This window comes from Bombus affinis, chromosome 12 (assembly GCF_024516045.1).
Source record: "Bombus affinis isolate iyBomAffi1 chromosome 12, iyBomAffi1.2, whole genome shotgun sequence".
In the NCBI taxonomy this organism is placed as follows: Eukaryota; Metazoa; Arthropoda; class Insecta; order Hymenoptera; family Apidae; genus Bombus; species Bombus affinis.
Window position 1 is genome coordinate 10,195,535 of NC_066355.1, and position 21,629 is coordinate 10,217,163.

Below are 21,629 nucleotides of genomic sequence, written 5' to 3' on the forward strand. Positions count from 1 at the left end.
ATGAATGGATACAGACAAAGTATTATTCGTATTTCTGGTGGAATATCGGAACGCGACGTGTCTTTTGATTGAAATATATCTTTGACTAGATACGTGCAGGAAAATCGCGAATTTAGTCGAACCGCAATGATATAAATATATAATAGTTACGGCGTGAATCACAGAGAATTTGGTAGAAAGATCGAACGTCATTAGCCACGCAAACCAAATACTACTGTTAAATGTTTTTGTTTAACGAATGTGGTAACAAAGTGGAGATCTTTCGTTCCACAGAAGAATATTAAATATCCGTAGCTAGGAGCATAATTAAGATATAAAAATAAAAAGAGTGCTTTAATAGTGATTACAGAATCATATAGTGTTAAAGCATCTTAAAGCATGCTTGCGCGCTCATGCATTCCAGTAATTTATACATTCATCAAGATTCATCATCGAGGCTCGAGGAATGTAATTAAAAATGCACGCGGTACGCTCAATTTACTTTTATACCGATTCATTATCATCTGTTCTAGTCTTTAGGAAAGTAGGATTGAAAAATCCTGGTCAAGTTTATTACCTTTCAGGAAGGAAACGTTCAGGTTAAGTTAACCTTCGGCTATTACGTCGATGTTCAATCTTTTCAACAATATTACTGAAAACTTTCCAGAACTTTAGATAATAACGTAAAGATCGTTATAGCTTAAAAAGTATTATATTTCTACTGTTTAATTGAAACTGTCACTCGTTATCACATCACCAGGACGCATCAGAATTCACAAAATTCTTAGAAACATTAACCCAGAGATATTAATCAAAACAATTTCAGCAAAATTCCCCATTTCACCATTAAGTTCTACCCTCCGCATACATCGAATATCGTTATTATTAGAAGCTACCCTTGGAGCTAACTTAGCGAAACCCCTTTTCCGACACCGTGACAGCGGTGAAGTGACACACGATGAAAGTGGAAATCGAGCAGCCGCCCGATGGAAATCTGATGGACAGGTTTAATTACGATCGATGGTGTTGCACGCGTGTGTGTAGACGTGGCTAGCAAGTTTGTACACGAAACTGCCGCGGCGTCGAACGAATTAGCATAACGATCCTTCCGGCGTCATGCATTTTTCATATGTTCGTCCAGCGGTAACGAGTGCACGAGTCCCTTTTTTTTTCCTCGGTCCTCTTCTTCCTCTGTGCTTCTTTTGTTCTCGTTCACTTTTTGCTGTTTGTAAAACGTAGGCTCGCGCATGCTGCACACACACGGTTAAAATAATTTACGAAAATAAAAGCACCGGTTGCGTTCGCGCTTTCTCGCGCATCGAACCCAGTCCCCTACGTTCCTCCCGCACTTGTTATCCTCGCGAACATTTGCATGCCTTTGTCTCGTGATATTTAACGCCACGCGGCTTTTAATATCGATCCAAGGAATTGTACCGCGTGGTAAGTACCAGAGAGACCCGACTGCAAGTTAGTCTTCGATATCTCTGAAATCTTTGTCTTCTTTTATTTCATAGGTTCGATTATTTCGAAATATTACGAGCCATGGGAATATCATGAAATAACGAACAGTATGGATAGACAGAAGAATTTAAGAAAGAGAAGTAACAATTCACAATGGCACAAGATGTAGTATAAATTTAGAAACTTTATAAAATTATTAATTGCCAAAGGTATACGTCTACCGTAGCTATTGCTTAATTTAGAAAAATATGCACGTTATATGATATAAGTATAATGCAACCAAATATCATTACTACGCGATATATCTCACTTAACCAATATTAGCAAATGTTATTGCCGTTATGTATTTCACTTAGCTACCTCTCTTTCCACGACCATTTGTCGCAGTGAAAAAACAAGTCCCAGAACTTGAAACAAACCACGCTGCAAACCCACTCCCCCCTTCTCTTGAAAAAGTATAACGTTTTTGCTATATTTCTTTGTCACGACTTGTTGTCAGGGGAGGCAAGACAAACTCACGGTAATTACGGTGCTTCAACGACATTGCGAATGCATTGTAACGCGACACTCGCCTCTCACATGACATTAATTATATGGCGAGCCGTGTCACGTTTAACGTACGATTATTGCATTCCGCGTAGAAACGCTGGCAAGAATTAAGACGTAGCTCCCGAAACGATCGATAGTTTCTACAATTTCGAGCCAAGCCTCGACCAGTCTTCCAAGATTTCTGGACTTGCTTTCCTCTTCTACCTCTCTCCGGCTCGAGGTATTTTAGCGTAGCCGCCCGTAAAGGGATTAACGACCCTTTAATTATTCGACACTAATTGCCAAGACCACTCCTTATTACCGATACGTGTGCATTATGCGAATTGCGCGTATTATGTTCGCCTGGCTGATCCTCCAATTTGCCTCTTCACGCGATTTTCTTATCTCTAACTTGCCACTACCGATCGGACACCTGTGTAATTTAACCAGTAACGAATAGTTTCGCCTGTACCTGGTCATCCTAATTGAGTCACTAATCGATGGAAACTCTTTCCCTTTAACCTGCTAACCGGCTCATCTTTGAATCAGAAACTTTTATATCGCAATGAGAAATTAGTAAAAAAAAAAAAAAAAGAAAAGAGAAAGAAGAATGGTATACAGCCTCGTATTTGCAACAGATTGACGTAGGTTCCGAGCTTACTCGACGACTGCAAGAGACAAAAAATCGCGCTAATTAATTGTGCTCGTTATCGATGCTCGTTTATGACGCTATTTCGTTGTAACCGTGGCGAAGTTGACTTTGCGACACTGACGGATGAAATTCCGGGATTCTGTCGACGCCCGACAGTGATTAAATTTATTTGATGTGCCGGTAGATTACCACTTAATTGATTTCGTAGCGGCGCAGGCGGCTTGTCAGGCTCCGAGAAAATTAAGGATTCCGATGTGCACATTTACTAGGATCGCGTGCACATTTACGGTTTGAAATTAATTACAATCGATAAAGGAAGCAGTAACTCCCACTTTTTAATTAATTACTTTTAATTGACTACTTTCGTAAGATTATTATGGGAAGAAAATCACTTGGAAGTGATTAATACGTGATCTTTTTGCTCACCTTTTTGGAAACTGCGGTTTTATATTGCGTCTGCGCACAATATCATCCATCCAGGTATCATCTTAATTGCGAGAAATTACATTTTGTTGACTACTTCGAGTATTTATTATTTTGCAATCGCGTAATATGTAACCGGTAGGATACTGGTATCGCGATATTAATTTCACCAATTAACTGCAGACGAAGAGAATAGGATAACATTACGATTTAATTGAATCGAAACTGAGTCGGATCGGAGTTCAATCATTCGCAAAATTAACGCCAAAAGTCAACGAAGACGAGGCCAACTTTCATTTTATTTATCTTACACTGCACGATATAGCACCGATTTGTCCAAAACTTCAATAGTTCAACTTTTTAAGTATTAGTTTTCCAAAAATATCAATCGAGATGATACAAAACGCAGGTATATCTTCCCTCCGCCAAAATGCCATTCTATTTTATATCACGCTATCGTTTTACGATCGTCCAAATTCTTTCAAAAGTTTCACGTGCTCCGTCATCCAGCTTTCACGTTCCATTTTCCTAAAAAGAAAACAAGGGAAAATATCACGCCTGACACGCGTTCTCTCCTAAAACGATTCAACTGCGCTACAGCTTCCTATATCGTATAATTTTAGACCGATTGTCCCGCAGTTTCATGCGCCGATTTGCATTTTCCCGCGTCTACACTTGCCACACAAACAATGTACGATTGCGTGAGCGTGCGAGCTTGCGCGCGTGCATACTTGCTCGCGCGAGAACGTCGCGACTCGAAGCGAATAGGGAGTGACGGAATTGTTCGCACTTTATTTCCCATTCCATTATCCATAGATGGAGGAAATCTCATGCATCATAAAAGAACGGCCTGTTCGATAAATTCGCCCAACGAAGTCCATCTAGTTGAAAGGCCGAGGCTCGCGAATAAAATCTTTTCATAGTCGCCTGGTTAGCCTCGACTTATCGATTCATCGAATTGTTCGCGAACGCGAATTCCTTCCAACGTTGTATATTTTTCGTTCGTTTTTTAATTCAACGAAGCGTTGTGAGATGGCTACATGATGGAATGGTATTGAGAGGTCGATGTTATATCGGACGGTAGTCGGAATTTAACGCGAAACATTTTCTTTTCGATTGTAAAATTCAATCTATCAGAAGCCAGGACCGTGCTCTCAGCCTTACTTAATATATTAAATTGTTTCGTCTCCACTTTGAATTCATCAATACTTACGTCTTTGCTATAAATTCGTTCCATACAAGTTTATAATGTACATATACAAGTACATAAATTAAAATTTATTGTTTGTACCTTTACGTAGCATAAATCAGTAACTATTCTATCAAAAACCGTATAAAATATGTTCGCTCTAAAAGCTTCGCCTCCCAAGCGTACGTTCTCGTCATCGATAAATATTTGTTTTGTTAGTCGGCGCTCTTTTTACATTTAATTGGAATGATATTTTCAGCTTGATTTTCAATCTCCTTGAAATTGTTACGGATATTTTTAATAAACTTGCTACCATATAGCGATACCATCGTAGATATTAAACCTGTGGATGATTGCAACGATTTGCTAACAGCATTTATTCTATTTAAAAGCATTCCCCAAATATATTACTGCAGCAAATTTGAATTCATCCAGCTTATGAAATAACATAGTAGCCATTTCTACTCGAACAATTGGCTTTTCAATTCCATTTATGGATATTTTATTTACTGCTGTTTCAACGTCAATGTAATTCCTTTTTAAGACACTTACCGCAAAAGATCGAGCAGACCGTTCTGTATTTGACAAAGGCTTTGCAACAAGTATCATTATTGGTATTTATTCCTTTAGTTAAAGTTCGAAATCAAAGCCAGTGGATTTGATTATTTCATGCAGCGTTTGCCAATACCTTTGTCCGAGTCTCTTTCTTCAGCGGGCCTTAGGCACGTGCCTACTTTGTGCCTCGTGGCAAACGCGGCTCTGATTATCAACGCGGTGTAGTACAAAGCATAGGACGATAACTTTGCGCAAAACTTATTTTCTTATTTTCGCTTGTAGCGTATCAAAGTCGGAACGCTATGTATATTAAACGAAAGAGCGTCGTTCGAGTTTGCTATGGTCCTCCATCTGCGTTCTCGTTTCCACACGGGCTACAATGTCACGCACGCGTATAATGGCTGTTTTAATAATCGTCTATACACGGAGTGTTCCGCGCGCACACGCCCTAGTCAGCTTATTTACATGTAGCCTGTAGAAACGCAAGAAAGTTTCGCGGGCGAATTACGAAGGGTGTGCGTGCGGGTAGGTGAATTTCAGGCAAAACGCGGAGGAAAAGTGGCACGGTTACACGCGACGTGGCGAACGAAGTACGATGTTGTAAGGGAAATTTCCCGGTGAAACGTAATAGGGGGTGTCTGTAGACGGGTCCGTGAGATTCGCGGCCGCGCACAAAAGCTCACGTAACCAAACTATCCGCCAAGTAACCTAATGGAAGACGTGAGCGAGCTGTGAAAAATTTCCCAGAGAACCGTCTCCGCTCGAGATGGAAATGTTGACTTCATTTTGAAGACGACGGTTTAGAGACGATTTGGGTAATCGTAAGTTGAGGTGTCTCCTCTCCTGTTTCTTTTCTAGACTCGTTTTTCGGATAATGCCTTAGAAAGATGGTTCCGGTTATTTCTTGGAACAAGGGCGAAGAATACGTTCACGTATTTTTACGCGTTGCGACGAAAATTGCGTATGTCGTGCACGGTATTTGTTATTTGGATGATTTTTCTGAAAACGTCGATCTACGATTGTAAATGAACGGACGAGAATGGTCGAGAATCTTGGAACCGACGAGAGACCGTCTATATTTCACCAGTTCGGTTCGATTAAACGCGGTTTCGTGGAAAACGCGCGGATGCTTCGTTGACTAGATATTAATCGTAACGTAACGTTAATTGCAATTGCGACAGATCCATTTTCCCGTAGTCATTGCCACGTGATTGTGCACGTTTTGAAATTCGTTATTGGACGCCGGTGTGGCTCGTTTCAATTATTGTCGACCAGAAGAAGTTGCTTGATTGGCAACGATGAAACGTGGGAGGAACGTCGTTTCAACGGCGACGTCGAGGCTACGGTTTCTCGTTTCCTATCGTGTGCATAAGAACGATAAAAAGGTGCAACACGCGCGATTATCCTTGCCGAGTAAGGTCATGGTGGCTAATTAATTTTTATCGGATCGTTCTACGTTAGCGAACCACTTCCTACTCGCTGGATTTTGATAAATCTCAAATGTTGTCGTAATTGAATCGGATCGAGATTTCATTTGTCAGAATTGTTTTGTTTGCGTGGAACGTTAGTTCGGGATATTCGATCGAGTTTCAGAAATCCATTTAGTGAAATATACGTCAAAAATATTCCTAGAAGATGGCTAAAGTAGATAAATCAAATTTCGAAACTCTGATTAAAAAATTCGGAAATTTCAACGTTTGACGAGCGAGTCCGTTAAGCAGCGTGAAGAATATATCGAGTTAACTGTCGCAAAATGTCGTTTATTTTTTAATTTCGAACAAACAACGACGTATCGAAATTTTCCAGGAAATTATTTTTTTATTTATCGTTACAGTAAAATCGTGCAACCGTTTGTACGGACAGGCAATGAAAATTCTATATTGTCACGGAAATATTTTGTGCTAATGCGAAAGAATAGTCGATTATTTGTGTTTGTTAAAATTTGTCTACCATGGGAAGCAAGATTTATCGCGTAGAATTACAAACTGCACAGTTCAATCGCGATCAACAGTGACACACTCTTCGAAACATATTTCATCCGATGAAATTTGTCAGGTCGGTTTGCAACATGAATACTTGTCATCTTCGAATCAAATAGGTATTTTTTATATTTGTTTGGCGTAAAAGAATCTATTAATAAATCGCCAAATATCGTTCAGTGTATTTTAAACGATTTATCAGAGTAGATATTTATGATTTTCATTGTATAATAATTTTTAGAAATTTGAACTCATACGATAAGATCTATTTATTAAGTTAACGAAATCGGAATACAAAAAAAAAGATACGTAAATCTGAATTGAAAGTAAAATTAAGGATTTCAGCGAGCAATTGTATAAAGTTTCTTTTATTGTTATGTATGACGCGTAGAATGTAAATGAATTTAATTTTCTCCTTACTTTAAGTTAAGACTTACGCATCGTAAAGAATAAAGAAATAGTCTTATTACTCTGGAATTCGAAGGAATGGTTCTGCGTGACTTCCAATATAATATTCTTCAAATGTGACTTTGCCGTGTTGTAAAATTTTATTATTCTGTTCCGAGACACAAAGAAACACAATTGCGGAAAACTGGGTCACTTTATGAACCTCTGGTATCTTCCACCGTAATATATGATCGATGATTTCTACTCGAGTCTTTTAGAATCTAGATATCGTCGACAGCTGTCGATAATCGTCGACGCTCCTTATTTCGAAGCCCGTCTTTATGATCCTTGATCTTTTTTTATCCGTTTTATCCAGAACTATATTTTCTCTCGTTCCTCCATCTCGAAAAATATTCTCTGGCATGGAATTTCAATTAAAATCGAATTCTCCGTTTGACATAATCAGTCACGTTCGGCAGTGTACGTAATTGATGCGATGGGATTTACGCAAAGATTTCCGAGACAGATATTTTCATTTCACGTTTGGAATTTGGCAATCTTTTAAATTTCAGAATTAAGAAATTTGAACTTTAATTTTAACTTTGAAATTGCTCCCCTTTTTTGTGAATTAAGAAGCGAAACATATTCGAAGGTTTGAGTATAACGAATATCGAATGTTTGAATATTTGGAAAGATAGAGGTTTAGAAATCTATGAGCCACCAGATCAAATCGAAGCACGAAGAACAAGTTTCGCAACTCTCTTTACGTGATTGACGGCGTTCGTTTGAACTTTGAAAGATTAAATAAGAAACCATAGCTTCTCGTTGCTTTTCTAACGTCCCTCACAAGCGTGTACGCGTGTATTCCAACGCGAAACAGACCTAACCGAAGAGGAACTCTTCCGGAAGGGTTCGTACTTCTCACACTATTTCCGGAGGGGAGTGGTCGATATAATACATTTCTTTGCCAGTTACGAAGGGAAGGCGGCTGAAAGCGCTGCAGACGAATGAAACTTCTTGTCGAGAGGGAAAGGCAAAGAATCCTTCGGGATGAAAGAGGAAAGGAACGATCGTCTCTAGAGATGCTCGAAGGTCAGGGTGGTTTTTCGTCGACGCCGCAACCGAGTTAGAAGTTGGATTTCTCTTTCAATTCTCTCTTCCCTTCTCTCGGTCGTCCTAACCGTCCCGACGGTATCTTTGAATTTTTAATACAGCCATCGGTACGAACAGGGAGAAACTTAGTTCGTGGTAGACGGAAAGGGGCAATAATTTCGATAAAATCACGAACGAAACTGGTATTCACCGTGGCTAATTGGTTCTCTCGCCTTTTTATGTTTCAGAATTCGAGCGGTCAGGAAGCCTCGTCGGAAAGAAAATTACGCTAGAGGGAAGTTCTGCTTCGGTTGTGAAAGGGTAAGTGTTTGTGGTACGCCGAGGAAAGTTGATTATACCGGTTTCCGAGTAGAAGATTCTTTTCTTGCTCTTTTATTCTTCTTGAAATTCTCAAATTTCAGCCAAGAATTTCTATTCACAGAGTTCGATACGATTGTCTATCCAACAACTCGAGATCGGTCGACGACTTTTCCACCATTTAAATTTACGACGTCAGTTTCATTTATTCAATCGTCGAAGCGTGGATTTTCCGCTCGAAGATATCCAATTGCAATTAACAATGCAAATTTTTCTCAAAATCACGATAGGCAGCTCTAGATATTTCTTCACAGTGTCCCGAACTTGCAGTTCTTCGAAACCCTTTCCCGAACATCACAGTTTGCAAACATAGTCCCGAAGAAGTTCGTCCTTCTTTGAAGATGGGGTTGCCTTACAAATGGACCATTTCATCAAAGCTCTCGAGCATGATTTACAGTTCGTTAAGCGCTCTTGTATGGCAGGGTCAAGAGACTAGCGCGGAGCATTATATTTCTGCTTAGTCGCCGCGTTCTCACTTCGATAACACTGTACTACTGTTCTTCGAGGATCACCTCTCCCACCTCGAGTGCTTTATCATTCATTCGTTGCTGTGGATTTATTTCACGATACCTCCGTGTATCTTCGTGGCTTCATTATCAAGCCTCCTCCCTATTCCCTGGCTCCTCCTCTTGGCTGCTTTCTAGCCTCTGCTCGCTACGTTCGCCGTTCCTTTTGTACAAAGATCCCGTGGCTCGATTTATGAAAACGAGCGATACGAGGGTAAGCTCCGCGGTTATTTACCTCCGGAGAATTATAATGGCTGACTCGTTGCAACCGCGAATATAAGTGGCCGCCGCTAAATAATGCTTCCCTGGGAAAAAAAGAGAAGGTATCGCCGGGTATCTCTGCGACGCGTTGTAAATAAACGAGCCGCTTGTAAGCCCAAAATCAAGCAGTTTGCTGGGCGAAAAAACTGGAAAATGGTTTCTACTGGGTAGACTTTGGTGGTAATCGAGGGTAGTTTTTTGCTCTATATATAGGGGATGGTTCCAGGGAAAGGATACTGCTTAGAGAATGCTGTTTGGGGAATGATCGTGTAGGATTAACGGGGATGGATAGGGATACTTCTTTCAGAGATTCTGATTAAGTTCCTCCTTTCTTTTGTATTCTTCTTCCAGTTAGGCTTGAAGGGTCGAGATAAAACTCTGCGGCGAGTAAAAATGATCTCTTGGTATTGCGTCGAAATATATTCACGTCTTGCTTCGTGTCTGTCAAGATGTTTGAAATTGTTTGAAGGCACCACGAATATCTTTTGTTAAATAATCTCGCGGAATAGCGTTGCAAACTTACGTTACACGATCGAACGTAAATCGTTTTCTTCGATGAATCAACGAGAATACTAAATTCTTTTACGGTTTCTTTTGCTCTGCTTGAAACAAAGTTCGCGAGCATCGCATGGTAGACAAGTGGCTGACATCTATGGCCGTATTCGATTCTCGGAACTTGGCGAACTTGGAAAATTGAAGCTCCTATAAAGACGTACTTTGGCGTAGTTTCGACCAATCTACTCGTCTCATAGTTTCCTTCCAATCAAGATACACGTCACGAATCGGACCGTTAAAACAATTACACGTCCAAGTTTGTGATCTCCGGAAGTTTCTGGCAGGGGTGAGTCAAACGGCGGTTGTTACGGTGAACAAAGGGGCAACGATATGAAATTCCCCGGCCTCAGTTTGCGGATTTCCCTTTGTCCATAGCCGACAACCAACAAGCTCGCGATCTTCGCAGAATCTTGACCAAGTTGCGCCATATTTCGGGTATGTACAGCACGAATAAGCCTGAGTGTTCCGCGACAGCGTTGTTCCGCGTGGCGAATGCGGTTTCTAATTGCTCGAGTCAGACCAGTTTAACGTAGAGGTATCGCGTCGATGGATCGCGAACAATGATCTGAGAATAATTGGAGTACGATGACTCGAGCGTCTCAGACTATAATTTTTTTGTTCCTTTGAGAAGATTGAAAATATTTGGTAGAATATTAAAGATGAGTTTGTAAATTAAACGAGAAATGTTTCAAGTGGACGTTTCTTTAAATTTACGGAAAATACGACGTACTGTGATTAAACACTGGAGAAGGAATTTTTTATATTTGAGTTGGAATAATCGGATGTTTTGCAGCAGTCGGTGAGCTTAGGGTATAAAAATAAGTAGAGAAGCATGTTATTAAACAAATTGTCAAAGCACGATCCGCGAGATTAACTTTCTAATAAACGTTAATTAGAAGTCGTTAGAGACGATAAAATCGGAAGAAACATCATCGAAAGGGGAACGATGCAAACAACAAGCTGGTGGTTATTATAAGCATTGTTAATACATTATGTAAATGGGAATTATAATACCGCATTATCATAGTAATTCGGTCCAATCTGCATAAAAATCACTGTTAAATCCAAAATTCAGAATGTCTCGTTCATCAAACGCGAGAGTTGGAAATCACGTTGCTCTCCTTCTCTTTTCTACCGTGTGGCGGCAATCGAGAAGCCTGTAAATAGTATTCGTTCGCGTAATCCCTTTATGGAAAAATAACGCGTCGAGTGCAAGGGGAAAAAAGCACGACACAGATACTTCATCCAGCTGGCATGAATATTAATGATCTCTCGAAAGCCTGTTCCCTTCGCACAAGATGGATTTCGTCTATCATAAACCAACTTATAATTCTTTACACCTCGCATAACTCTTACAAAAGTAAAACAAATCGTTTCCATCGTACTTTATTAAAGCGAAAGAGGAAATCAGAGTCGCAAGTTCGTCCACCGTAAAATATTCGCAAGAGGGTCTATATCTCTCTATGTATCTCGTATAATTTTCACAGAATAACCATCTCTTATTACATTGTTTTTAAAAAAAAATGAGAGAGAAAAGAAAATTAGAAGATGAGGAGATTGTTCATATTTGAATATTTTTCATAAATTAATAATAATTGTAAATAAAATAAAGCATGTCGTTTCGCGTGTATCCGACTAAAAAGCAAAGTAAAAGGGGAACGTAATCCATCGTGTAACATTCATACAGTGTCTTATCCGTCATAAATCATTCTACGGTGTTTTACATCTTATAAAAATAAAATGGGTCATTTCCACTCTCCCTTATCGCAGAAGGATAAAAACGAAAGCTGTCATCGTAAGTTTATTCCGGCGTAGGAAATTCCTATGCCTTCTCACTTCGATAAATCATCCATAGAACGATAATACTTTCGGATTTACTTCGTTTCCCATATTTCATCGAAAAAAAAAGAAAAAAATAAAAAAAAAAATAAAAAATAAAAAAAAAGGAACGATCGCAGTGTGTAGCAATAAGAAGGTTTTCATTGCAATAAAAAAGAGAACGCGAGGGTGAAAGTAGTTGTAAGCTGGAGATAAAAAACGTCGGAAAAATCGGCCGGTCATTTAATAACGTTTTTACCATCGGTTAAGAAGTTTGGCTCTGGTTCTACGTGCGAAAAAGTTTCGTTTCACGGGCATAAATCTGCATGATGACGAGGATTTTTGTAGCGGGCTCGCGTGGCAAGAAAAAAGGACCAGCAATGGGTTGGGAAAGAGTGATAGAGCGCTCGCGTCGTCGAGTTCATTAGACTTCTCCTCGTATCGTCTGCCAGCGGTACGTGCGCGCTTAAAAGGTCTGTAAAACCCAGACCAGACATGATCGATCGCGAACCATTATTTGTCGTTATAGAAGACACGCCAGCCTGCTCGCTAAGAAATTGACGATTTGTATTCCCCGGTCGTGGCCGATTAAACATCGTTAATTTTTCCTGATTACCCGCTCTTCTCGTTGAACGTGCCTTTGTTAACCTATCATATGGTTTACGTTTTTTTTAATATGGTGTTGAGTATATTAGGTAAGTTGTACAGTCTGGTTCGAAATTTCCGCGGTATTCATCGCCTTTCATGGAACTGTACGTTTAAGCTGCGGGCAAATTTTCAATTACAGTGAATTGTACTAATCCGTGGTTCTTGTACAAATAGATATATTTAACTAATTTTTAGCAATGTCACTCTGTTTGTAGTATACACTATCTGTTCAATTCTCTCGTGTTTATAAATGGTTACTTAATTTTTTCCAATCCATGGAAGAAAACTTTAAAATCTTGTTACAGATTAAATTGTTTGGGATATTTTTGCCGGTATAATATAAGAAAACTTTACGCTTCGTTGCGTAATATATTTCTATAGTTTATTGTATCTTAGGATTCATAGTTTGTTACGGAATCACGTAAATAACACGAGACGGAAAATTTATGATCTTTGGTTAATTCCTGGAGCAATTCGTCGCCAGATATTCGGACAATCGTGTTCGACGATTCTTGCAATATCTTCCGGTCTCGTCTCTGAAATATTATCAGCATTATGAAAGAGAACAGGAGCGCCCCTGATAGCCATAAGTGTGATGCGACATGACTGATGAGTTCCATGTCCTTTATCACTCGCCGGTTCTTAGTTTTCCTTCACTGTGTAGTCGTTAGATTGCACGTGACATCTTATTCATTGGGTTCACGTGGGAATAGGTGCTTCTTTTAACGAAGAGAGTTCCCTTCTCGGCTCTTACGAATCGTTTCCGATTTGCTATAATCTCCAAATAGAATAAAGGATATTTATCACGGTTATACATTTCATGGACTCAAAACTCTAAGAGTCTAGAGATTTCAAAATTTATAAATTTATTATTTCGATTATGACGATTTAAATACGAGATCGATGTTACGGCATATAATTCTTGCCACGAGCGTTAGCTACCTTTTAAAATATAGATATACTCTAATACTAGATTGGAAAATATAGCTCGTAATATAATTTTAATCGCAAAAAATTTCACAGAGGTAGCAAGAAATGGCTTAAAGAGGAAGCAGAAACAACGTGCTTTCGCTTTTATGGGAAAAGGTAGTTCCATTCTCTGCCTCTCTCGATCTTTATCTAACCATAGCGTTATCGTATGGAATTACTCGTTAATGAACTTGTACCGTATTCGCACAACTCGGCTATCTTTTCCTATTCATAATTTTCAAAAATCTTTTACAGGCCAAACTAAGGATCGTTAATTTCTCTTAATTAATCATATTAGTTATTTACATTTTATGCGTCTTTATGGGCTCAGAGGATTAACGAAGCATACGACTACACAATGGGCCTTATATGTCCATATTTCTTTGGATATTCCTTTTTTGTAATAAATTTATAAAATAAATTTTCAACGAACCTCTTCGTCGTTTGCTTCCCACAGCTAACCGAAACCTCCATTTTTACTTATTTCGCTGAATCATTCTTCCCTTTTTAACTTAATGAGATAAATTTCCGCTACTTACTCTCAAATTTCCTAAAATTCCAGTTAAATGAGACGCGATGTTTCTATTCTTTTGCCATTACCCCATGAAGCCCAGAAACCTCGAACACGATAATATATCCGTTGACCGATTGAAAAGGCGTATCAATTAGTTTCCAATAAGCAGCCAGTTGGCGCGGCGTATTCGTCGACTGGCTGGTTAATTAATAGGAACCGATAAATTAATTCGCGCTAATTATTAACCTTGGGTATTTTCGCGCAATTGCGCGACATTAAATCACCTGCGTCACGTCTCGTTGCGAAATGAAAGCTGTTGGCTCGGCCAGCGTTACACGTCACCGCCGCTACATTGTACTTTATTCATAACGACTATCGGTGTTTCCCTGCTACGATAGACGCGTCGAATGGAAAGTAAAGTTCTCGGTAAGTGGATTTATCGAACTGAATGGTCGAACGGCAATTTATCGTGGCAGTTAATTAAACCAGCGACACTAATGGGCTTGGAGGTGGAGCGTCTAATTCGGAGGGCCGTGTACGCATAAGGCACGAAGAAAGCCCAAGTAATGTCGAGGGACGCAATTAAGGTATTGGGGACGCTGTGTCGAGCTAGTCTCTGATATTCGTGTCAGTTGAAAACGGAGTAGCTGTGCGCGGGGTAGTTTGTCAATTTAAAATTACACGGTAGAGATAGAGTGGTTTTTGGCAAGTAGACCATCCAAATGATTAAGATTTTAGAGGTTCGAGGGACGAGGATACTTAAATTCAAGGGTTAAGGATTGAAGCTTTAAAATCTTGATGACATAAGGGAAGATATATGTAAAATTAGACATTTACAAGAGTAATTCGTCTATTTTGCATTAAGCGGTTTTGGGGATCGCTTGAGGTGATTCTCTTTAAGCTACGAGCAAGTAGGGTATTTAAAGAATTGATACGTTATTTAAATTGAAGAGTCGAAGAGGATGATAATTAAAAATTCGGAAGTTGGAAGATCGAAAAATTGAATGATTAAAAGATCCAAAATTACGATTTATTCTTTAGACGCTGTTCGAGGAATCGATCCCGACGATTTAATAATACAAAGCTAAATAATACATAGAAATTTTTGACTGCTAGAAATAGCGATAAAGTTCCTTTTCCATACATTAAAACTAAATAGTTGCAGACGCGAACCCAACTGACAATCGAAGTTCTCCTTTGCGAATAGAATTTCTCACGTTCTTTTCACACCTGTCATGCAGAGAAAACCCCATAGCTCTATGCAGCAGCGCGTGAACCGTAGATAACCGTAGGTGCCCAGGAACAGTTTTGCAATGAACTCGTCGCGGTTTGTCCGCGTCGCTCACATTATTTGCTACGTAAAACGCGGGGACGTGAAAGGAAACGCGGATTGCAGATTGAAAGTTCGTGCTTGGCTGTCAGATCGAAGCATTAATCTTCTCACTTCGGTTTGCCCGGTGCCCATTCATTCGCGTGTCGGTGATTCCGAAAAAAATTGCATCTAAATAATGCACCTCACACTGCGCGCGATATTCATACGTTTTCCACATTTTCTTCTTCCGTTTCTATCTCTCTTCTACTCTACTGTAGCGATACGAAGCTCGTGGCTGACACGTAGATTAAAAAAGCAAGAACTGAATTGTTAGTTATTCGAGGCGAGACGAAATGAAACAAAAAAGAATGGGTATCCGTGATAATTCGAAATATTCGTGGGCGATGCCCCTGATATTTTGTCGGATTAGCGTTCAATTTGGTTTTTCCTCTGGCGAGGAAGATAGTCAGCAGGAAAAATTGAAGGTTAGGAAATATAACGATTTATAATTAATTTGTAGTATTATAAAAAATAATTCCCAGTTACAATTAGTGGAACGTATTTTTTTCTACAGTTTTGTTGACACGATCCGCTAAAATTTAAGACAAATTTCTTAGCAGAATATACGTAAAGTCGTGCGTTAAAAAATTGTAAAAACCTATGTTTAACGTTTTACCGCGATTCGTCCATCGAAAAAACGAATTGTTCGTCGTAAAATTTTAGAGAGGCACTCGGAGATCTATCTCGTAGAGAGTTTTGAAGTTTGAGTCGTCTCTCGAGCGAGAGGACTCGTAGCGAAATTAAGCTTGTAGGTCGATCGATCGCCCGGAAGAGGAACGACATTCTGCCGGATGCTCTTGGCCCATTTCGCGCGCATTTGTTCCACGAGGTCCCGGCTTGGCTCTCCCCGAATTGCGTTCTAAATAATGCATCATTCGTCGGAACGTTTGGCCAGCATGAAATATGACGGACATAAAAGTGATGTAAGAGCCAGGGCTCGTTCGATCGCTGCTTCCAGGATAACATCGGACGAAAGAGCTTCGCCAAGAAGGAAAGAAGAAAAATGAAATTCGGATGCCCTGTTCCCTATCTGGCAAATTTACTCGGCGGGAGCGACTGATGCGAATAGATGACTATGATCGTTGCATTTGTCGCAAGCTGCCTAACAACACTGTATTTCTTCCTTCGATCGAAAGAAAGTGGATTCTTCCGTGTTATTGAACATAATTGCAGAATAACTTCTTTATCTTTTCCAGATACGTTCGAGCTAGTGATTGCGCGATGTTGTGAATTTTTAATTTCGTACGACGTTTCAAAGATTTCGTTGAAAGAGTCGCGTTCTATTTTATGAAAATTTTATTGAAATATTTTCTTATGTAGAAATGTAGGATGTTTAGAAACGCTTCCATGCAGAGAAATTTTATAGAGGTAGTGACGTTTCATGAAAAATACAGGAACAAACGCATCGGTAAGAAAAATACATTTTACAATGCTGCATTTTTCACGCGGTCTAAAGGGAAAAACGATTGTTATCGTAAACACGTGTGCAGTTCGAACTTAAGAACGGTGAACTCAATTTTCGAAGACGATTCTCCTTTCGAAGGGCTTGTCAGGGTCTTTGATAATAGTCAAGCTGATAGCCGTGTCTGTTCAGCCAACGCGGAAATTGCGAGATGCTTCTTCTTTTTTTTTTAGAAAAGCTGTACTATTTTCATTTGATTTTAAAACACGGCAGAATAGGTTACTTTCGCTATAGAGTAAAGAATTGACACCATTGTACCTTTATATTATAACTCGAACGTCGATGAAGGTAAGCATCATCAATCTTTCGCTTTTATACTCAGTTCCTTCGAGTCTTTCAAATGAATAAAAATCACAAGCAATCAATTTATCCTACCTTTGGCGACGTTTGCACTGCTCTTCTTCCATAAAGAGAGAAAGCAATCAATCAATCTGATCGCTATCAAATGATCAATTAAACTACCTGGCTCGTCCATGAATTCTTTCTCTATCAGTTGCAAGGATAATCATTCATCTTCACTGACTGGATTTAACATTCGAACACCGTGCTATTAAACTGATTATTACACTCTATATTACGAGTACGAATAGCTGTGACAATAAATTTCACGAATTGATTTTCCTCTACGTATCGAGATATCTTTCCTCTTTTTCTTTTCTTGAGGAACAAACAAGTAATCGCGTAAATTCGCTTTGTCAAATCGAGTAAAATTAAGTAGCACCTTTTACGCGTGTGATTTATCAAGCTGTGATTATCGATCAAATATTGTCAGGAAGAAATCAGACGAGAGAAAAGATCGAATCGAAGTCTGATCTTAGCCCCCCTAATACCTTCATAAGATTCCTTGGGGCTTCATCTCCGGTGCAGTCTCGTCTTTTGTTCCCTAAACGAACGCTTATTCTCAGCCATCTGTCTTCTATTGTTCTTGCAGCCTCCTCAATTATGACAGTGATTTAAGAGGCTCTGTTACTTGGTCGTAAAGTTAGTGCAGGTAAAACCATCTATTCCGATGTGTACAGGGGTTGAAGGGGAGGATGGGGGATGGAGGAGTCATAAATCTTGGAAGATGACGCTTGGCTTCCTTTACTTTGCTCGTTGACATCCACCGTGGCCCCTCGTCGATACTTTCGATATTTTCATGATACACGTATCGACACGCGATATCGATAGGCCAACGTCCCGTGACGAATCCGATATTCGTGTCCACGGTGTTCCCGACGACTAGTCGCGATCATTTATTTAAACAATTTTGACGGGCCGCGATACTGATTTTCCGAGACGTCGATCGTGAAAAGCATTTTCCAAAATTTGCTTTCCAGGATTTTCGACACTCCGGTTACTTTCCGCTATTTTCGCTTACTTTCAACTGAAAGATGTTACCATTGTTGGTCTATTAAATTGCGTCACGAAATTCTTCGCGATTTAGATATTTCAGAGGGAAAGTAAAGGAGTTGACGCTTCTCTCGACGATTCTTCTTGGCGCTACCATCGTTTTTACGTTTTTATCATCCATGGAATTCACACCCTCTGTAATTTTTCCGCTAAATACGTTAACTATCGTCGTCGTATTGTTTTAAGAATCTCGAGAATCCAAGCGAGGAAGAAGACCCGTCCTGGTAATTGTGTAAAGTTCAGCGGGGCGTAGGAAAGAAAGTCGGAATCTCAAACGACGATTAAATAAACACCGCGTTGTAAAGTGCTGCGAAACAAAAGGGGGCAAGACGAGGGGCTTCTCTCTCTCTCGTTCTTGTTTTTTTCTTTGTTTTTTTGGAAAAAAGAGCAGTTTTTTTCGGGGCGAATCTACAAAGGGTTCTTCACTGCTCTTTAATGATTTATTAATTACCCAAAGGGAAGACTCGAGGAGATTGGTGGTCCGGACATGAGGAGCGAAATTAATTATGAAATTCGCCTGCTCAAACGGGAATTTCTCATTTGCCGTGGAGAAAATGTACAGCGATCCGCGTGATTTCCGATTGGTGATAGTGTTTTCTGCGTTTTTTAATAAAGCGCGTTGAAAATAGCGCCAGATTGACGCGTCGAGAAAAGAAAGAAAAGTTCAAACTCGAATGTACGATAAAGTAAAAATTGTTCTCTGTTTTGGAAACATAAGATCTACTTGTAATCTTTTTGTTGGCTGTTCTTTGCACAATTAAAGGCAATGAAGTTTTATGAGAAACGTCTTTTATAAGAATTTGTAATTACACTTTAGCCGTTCTTACATTGCTGAAAATATTCGCAGTAACGTAGCTCATAAAGGAAAGTTTTCATCTCTGAATAATCGAACACGTACATATATCACCTTTTTGCACACCTTTTGACTTTGATATTTGATAATCCAAATTCAAGGTAGTTTTACAATCGCCAAATTCTATTATCTATTGCGACGGACAATTAAAAGTTTTGCCCAACCGTCTGTGAATCGTCTTACGGAACGAAGGAATCATTGGAATTTATTTATTAGCAGAGATCGATAAATGATGTCACTGCTTGATGTTATGAAATAATCGCTTTGCCTGTGGTTAATCAATTATTAATGCGAAGGTAATGCCGGTTGCGGAATGCGACGTTGTTTCTTTGAAATCCTGTTAGACGTCTCGTTAGCGCCAATAATGGCAATCCTCCTGTATATTTATTGTTCGGGATGTGGTATTGTGAAACAAAGTTCATATCGTCGAACGAACAGCCTGTTAATAGATAGTCGTTAATCATCGATGCGTTGTTTGGTTAATAGTTCCTCTCTGGTAATTGTTTTTCGAAATATCATTAATTTATTCGCACGTTTTTCTAAGCGTTTGCTAAGCGTTTCTGTAATTTAGCTTCATTGGCGATCCATTACGTGGTTCGCGTAGTATTCGTGCAATGTCAGAGTTCTTCGCTCCTATTCGTTTGACATAGAAATATTCCGACTTGTCAGTTATCGATTTCGCTCTTAATCCTCGGTACATCGCTATAACTTTCAGCCCTTTCAACAATTAATAACAGTTCACACTGTGATAATAGGAATTTCGTGAAGTTTCTCCACCTTCCATTTTCGCTCGTGAATCAGACGTACGAAACTTTTCTACAATTGCACGCGAACTCCCTTGAAAATTGGCAAACAGAGAGAGAGAGTTCCAGCCCGGATGTCCAGTCGATTCGTGTCTCGAAATCGTTGGACGCGAGTTCCAACGGAACGACTCCGGGAAACTTTTCCACCCACACCGGTTACTTGCAGACCGAACGATAGGAAGCGCGCTACTTTTCCATCGAAGATTACGTTTAATCAGAATTAAGGATGTACTTGTGGAGCATCGATGATCTTCGTCTCGCTCGGCCGATTCGAGAGACTTTAATCTGCAGCAAGACTTCTTCAACGACTTGCTCCTCCAGAGAAGCTTAAATCGTAAAAGATCGATTGCAACTTGCGCGATTTTTCTTCGGTTAATATCCATCGATATTTCACCTAATTCTTCCACCGTAAGATATCTCACAGATAAATGTTATGACTTTTAAGCAAATAATACGAAATATCGAATGGAGTCACAGAAATCAAAGTCACTTTGATCTTAATAGCAATTTTTATGGGAATTAAAGCGATTCTGCGAAGACAGATAGGAATTTAAGAAGCCTAGTGCTTTCGTATAGATACGGATAGTCGGTTAAAGATATTTAAATTACAGTAACAATTCCAGTTTTATTTTTTTCCTTCTTTCAGTTGAAACATATCATATATATACTTAAAATTTGTACAACTTTGCAACACCTTACAATAAAGTATCACGTGGATTAGTTCGCTTCTCACGTGTCGTACGCATCCCGTTGTTGCTACGATACGAGAAGCGAATAGATAAATTTCCGTATTTATTAATTTGAAGGGAACGGATAAATCCTATTTCGATACTTGCGGCGCGAATCCCGATGACTTACGATTCCTAGCGGATGTTGTAACCAATGAATTCTAGCCGACGAATTCCCTATAGGTGGACCTGGTGTATTTATGACATCCGCAGCCCGAAAACTGCATGGAAGGAAGCAATTTGTTCGGACGCCAATACAATACCACAGTCCACGGTAATGAAACAGGGAATCGTTTTGTACGTGCGGCATGCAAACGCGCATAGCTATCCACCATTCGACTCGTTGCAATTTTTCTGTATCGCTGGTTCGCTGGTTTTCGCGTTTTCCAACTTACGCTCCGGGCTTTGATGTATCTTATTTCTATTTTTCGTCTGTTCCATGGTCAATTCATTTTTCAATTAAACGAAACTTGCGGTTCGATACTTGTTTCTCTTTGTCTTGGGCCCCGCTTTACAATTTATTACCGTTAGTATCAACCAGCAGTCTTTAATCCCGGTTTTTAATAGATTAATTAAGATATCTTGACTGTCTGTTTTATAGAGTCGAATGATCTTTTAAATGGTCTTGAAACTTCCGAAGACGCTGTTATGACAAATAGCTATGTCAGTTTTATAAGCGCGATTAGAAGATAGTAGCAACGATGAAAATACGACTCAATGAACTTTCAAGTAAAAGGAGCATGTATGTTAACTAAAAAAATTGACGTCGAAAGTTAAATTCCATCATGAGACGAGATCACAAGAGCATGTTGAGAAATTTATAGATGTGCGCTGGTATACACCTGTTCATCAATGTCACCTAACTATATACATCATAAAGAAGTCAAAGTACTTACGTATATCATCTATAATTAATTCTAATCTAAGAAGAATTACGTCCTCGAACAAACAAAACCCTGCAAGAATATTAAAATTAATTACATTCAATTACTATAGAACAGTTCCCAAACGATCAAAGAACGAAGTTTCAGTTCTCGAGGCAAGTCGCTTGTAAAAACTTGAACAATTGCAGTTCCATTTGTTTACTCGGAGATCTACATCACCAGGCGAGTCTCTATTATATCT

The 21,629-nt window shown here is 39.4% G+C and overlaps 1 protein-coding gene across 4 annotated transcripts in view; it reads left to right on the forward strand.

Moving 5' to 3' along the window:
* The window catches only part of LOC126922371 (putative polypeptide N-acetylgalactosaminyltransferase 9), a 294,734-nt gene that overhangs the window by 68,826 nt on the left and 204,279 nt on the right, over nucleotides 1-21,629 (forward strand). For all 4 annotated transcript variants that reach the window (XM_050734913.1, XM_050734912.1, XM_050734909.1 and 1 more), the window contains one exon: nucleotides 8,494-8,566. The gene's annotated coding sequence lies outside the window, so the exon portion shown is untranslated. The remainder of the gene's footprint in view (nucleotides 1-8,493; nucleotides 8,567-21,629) is intronic.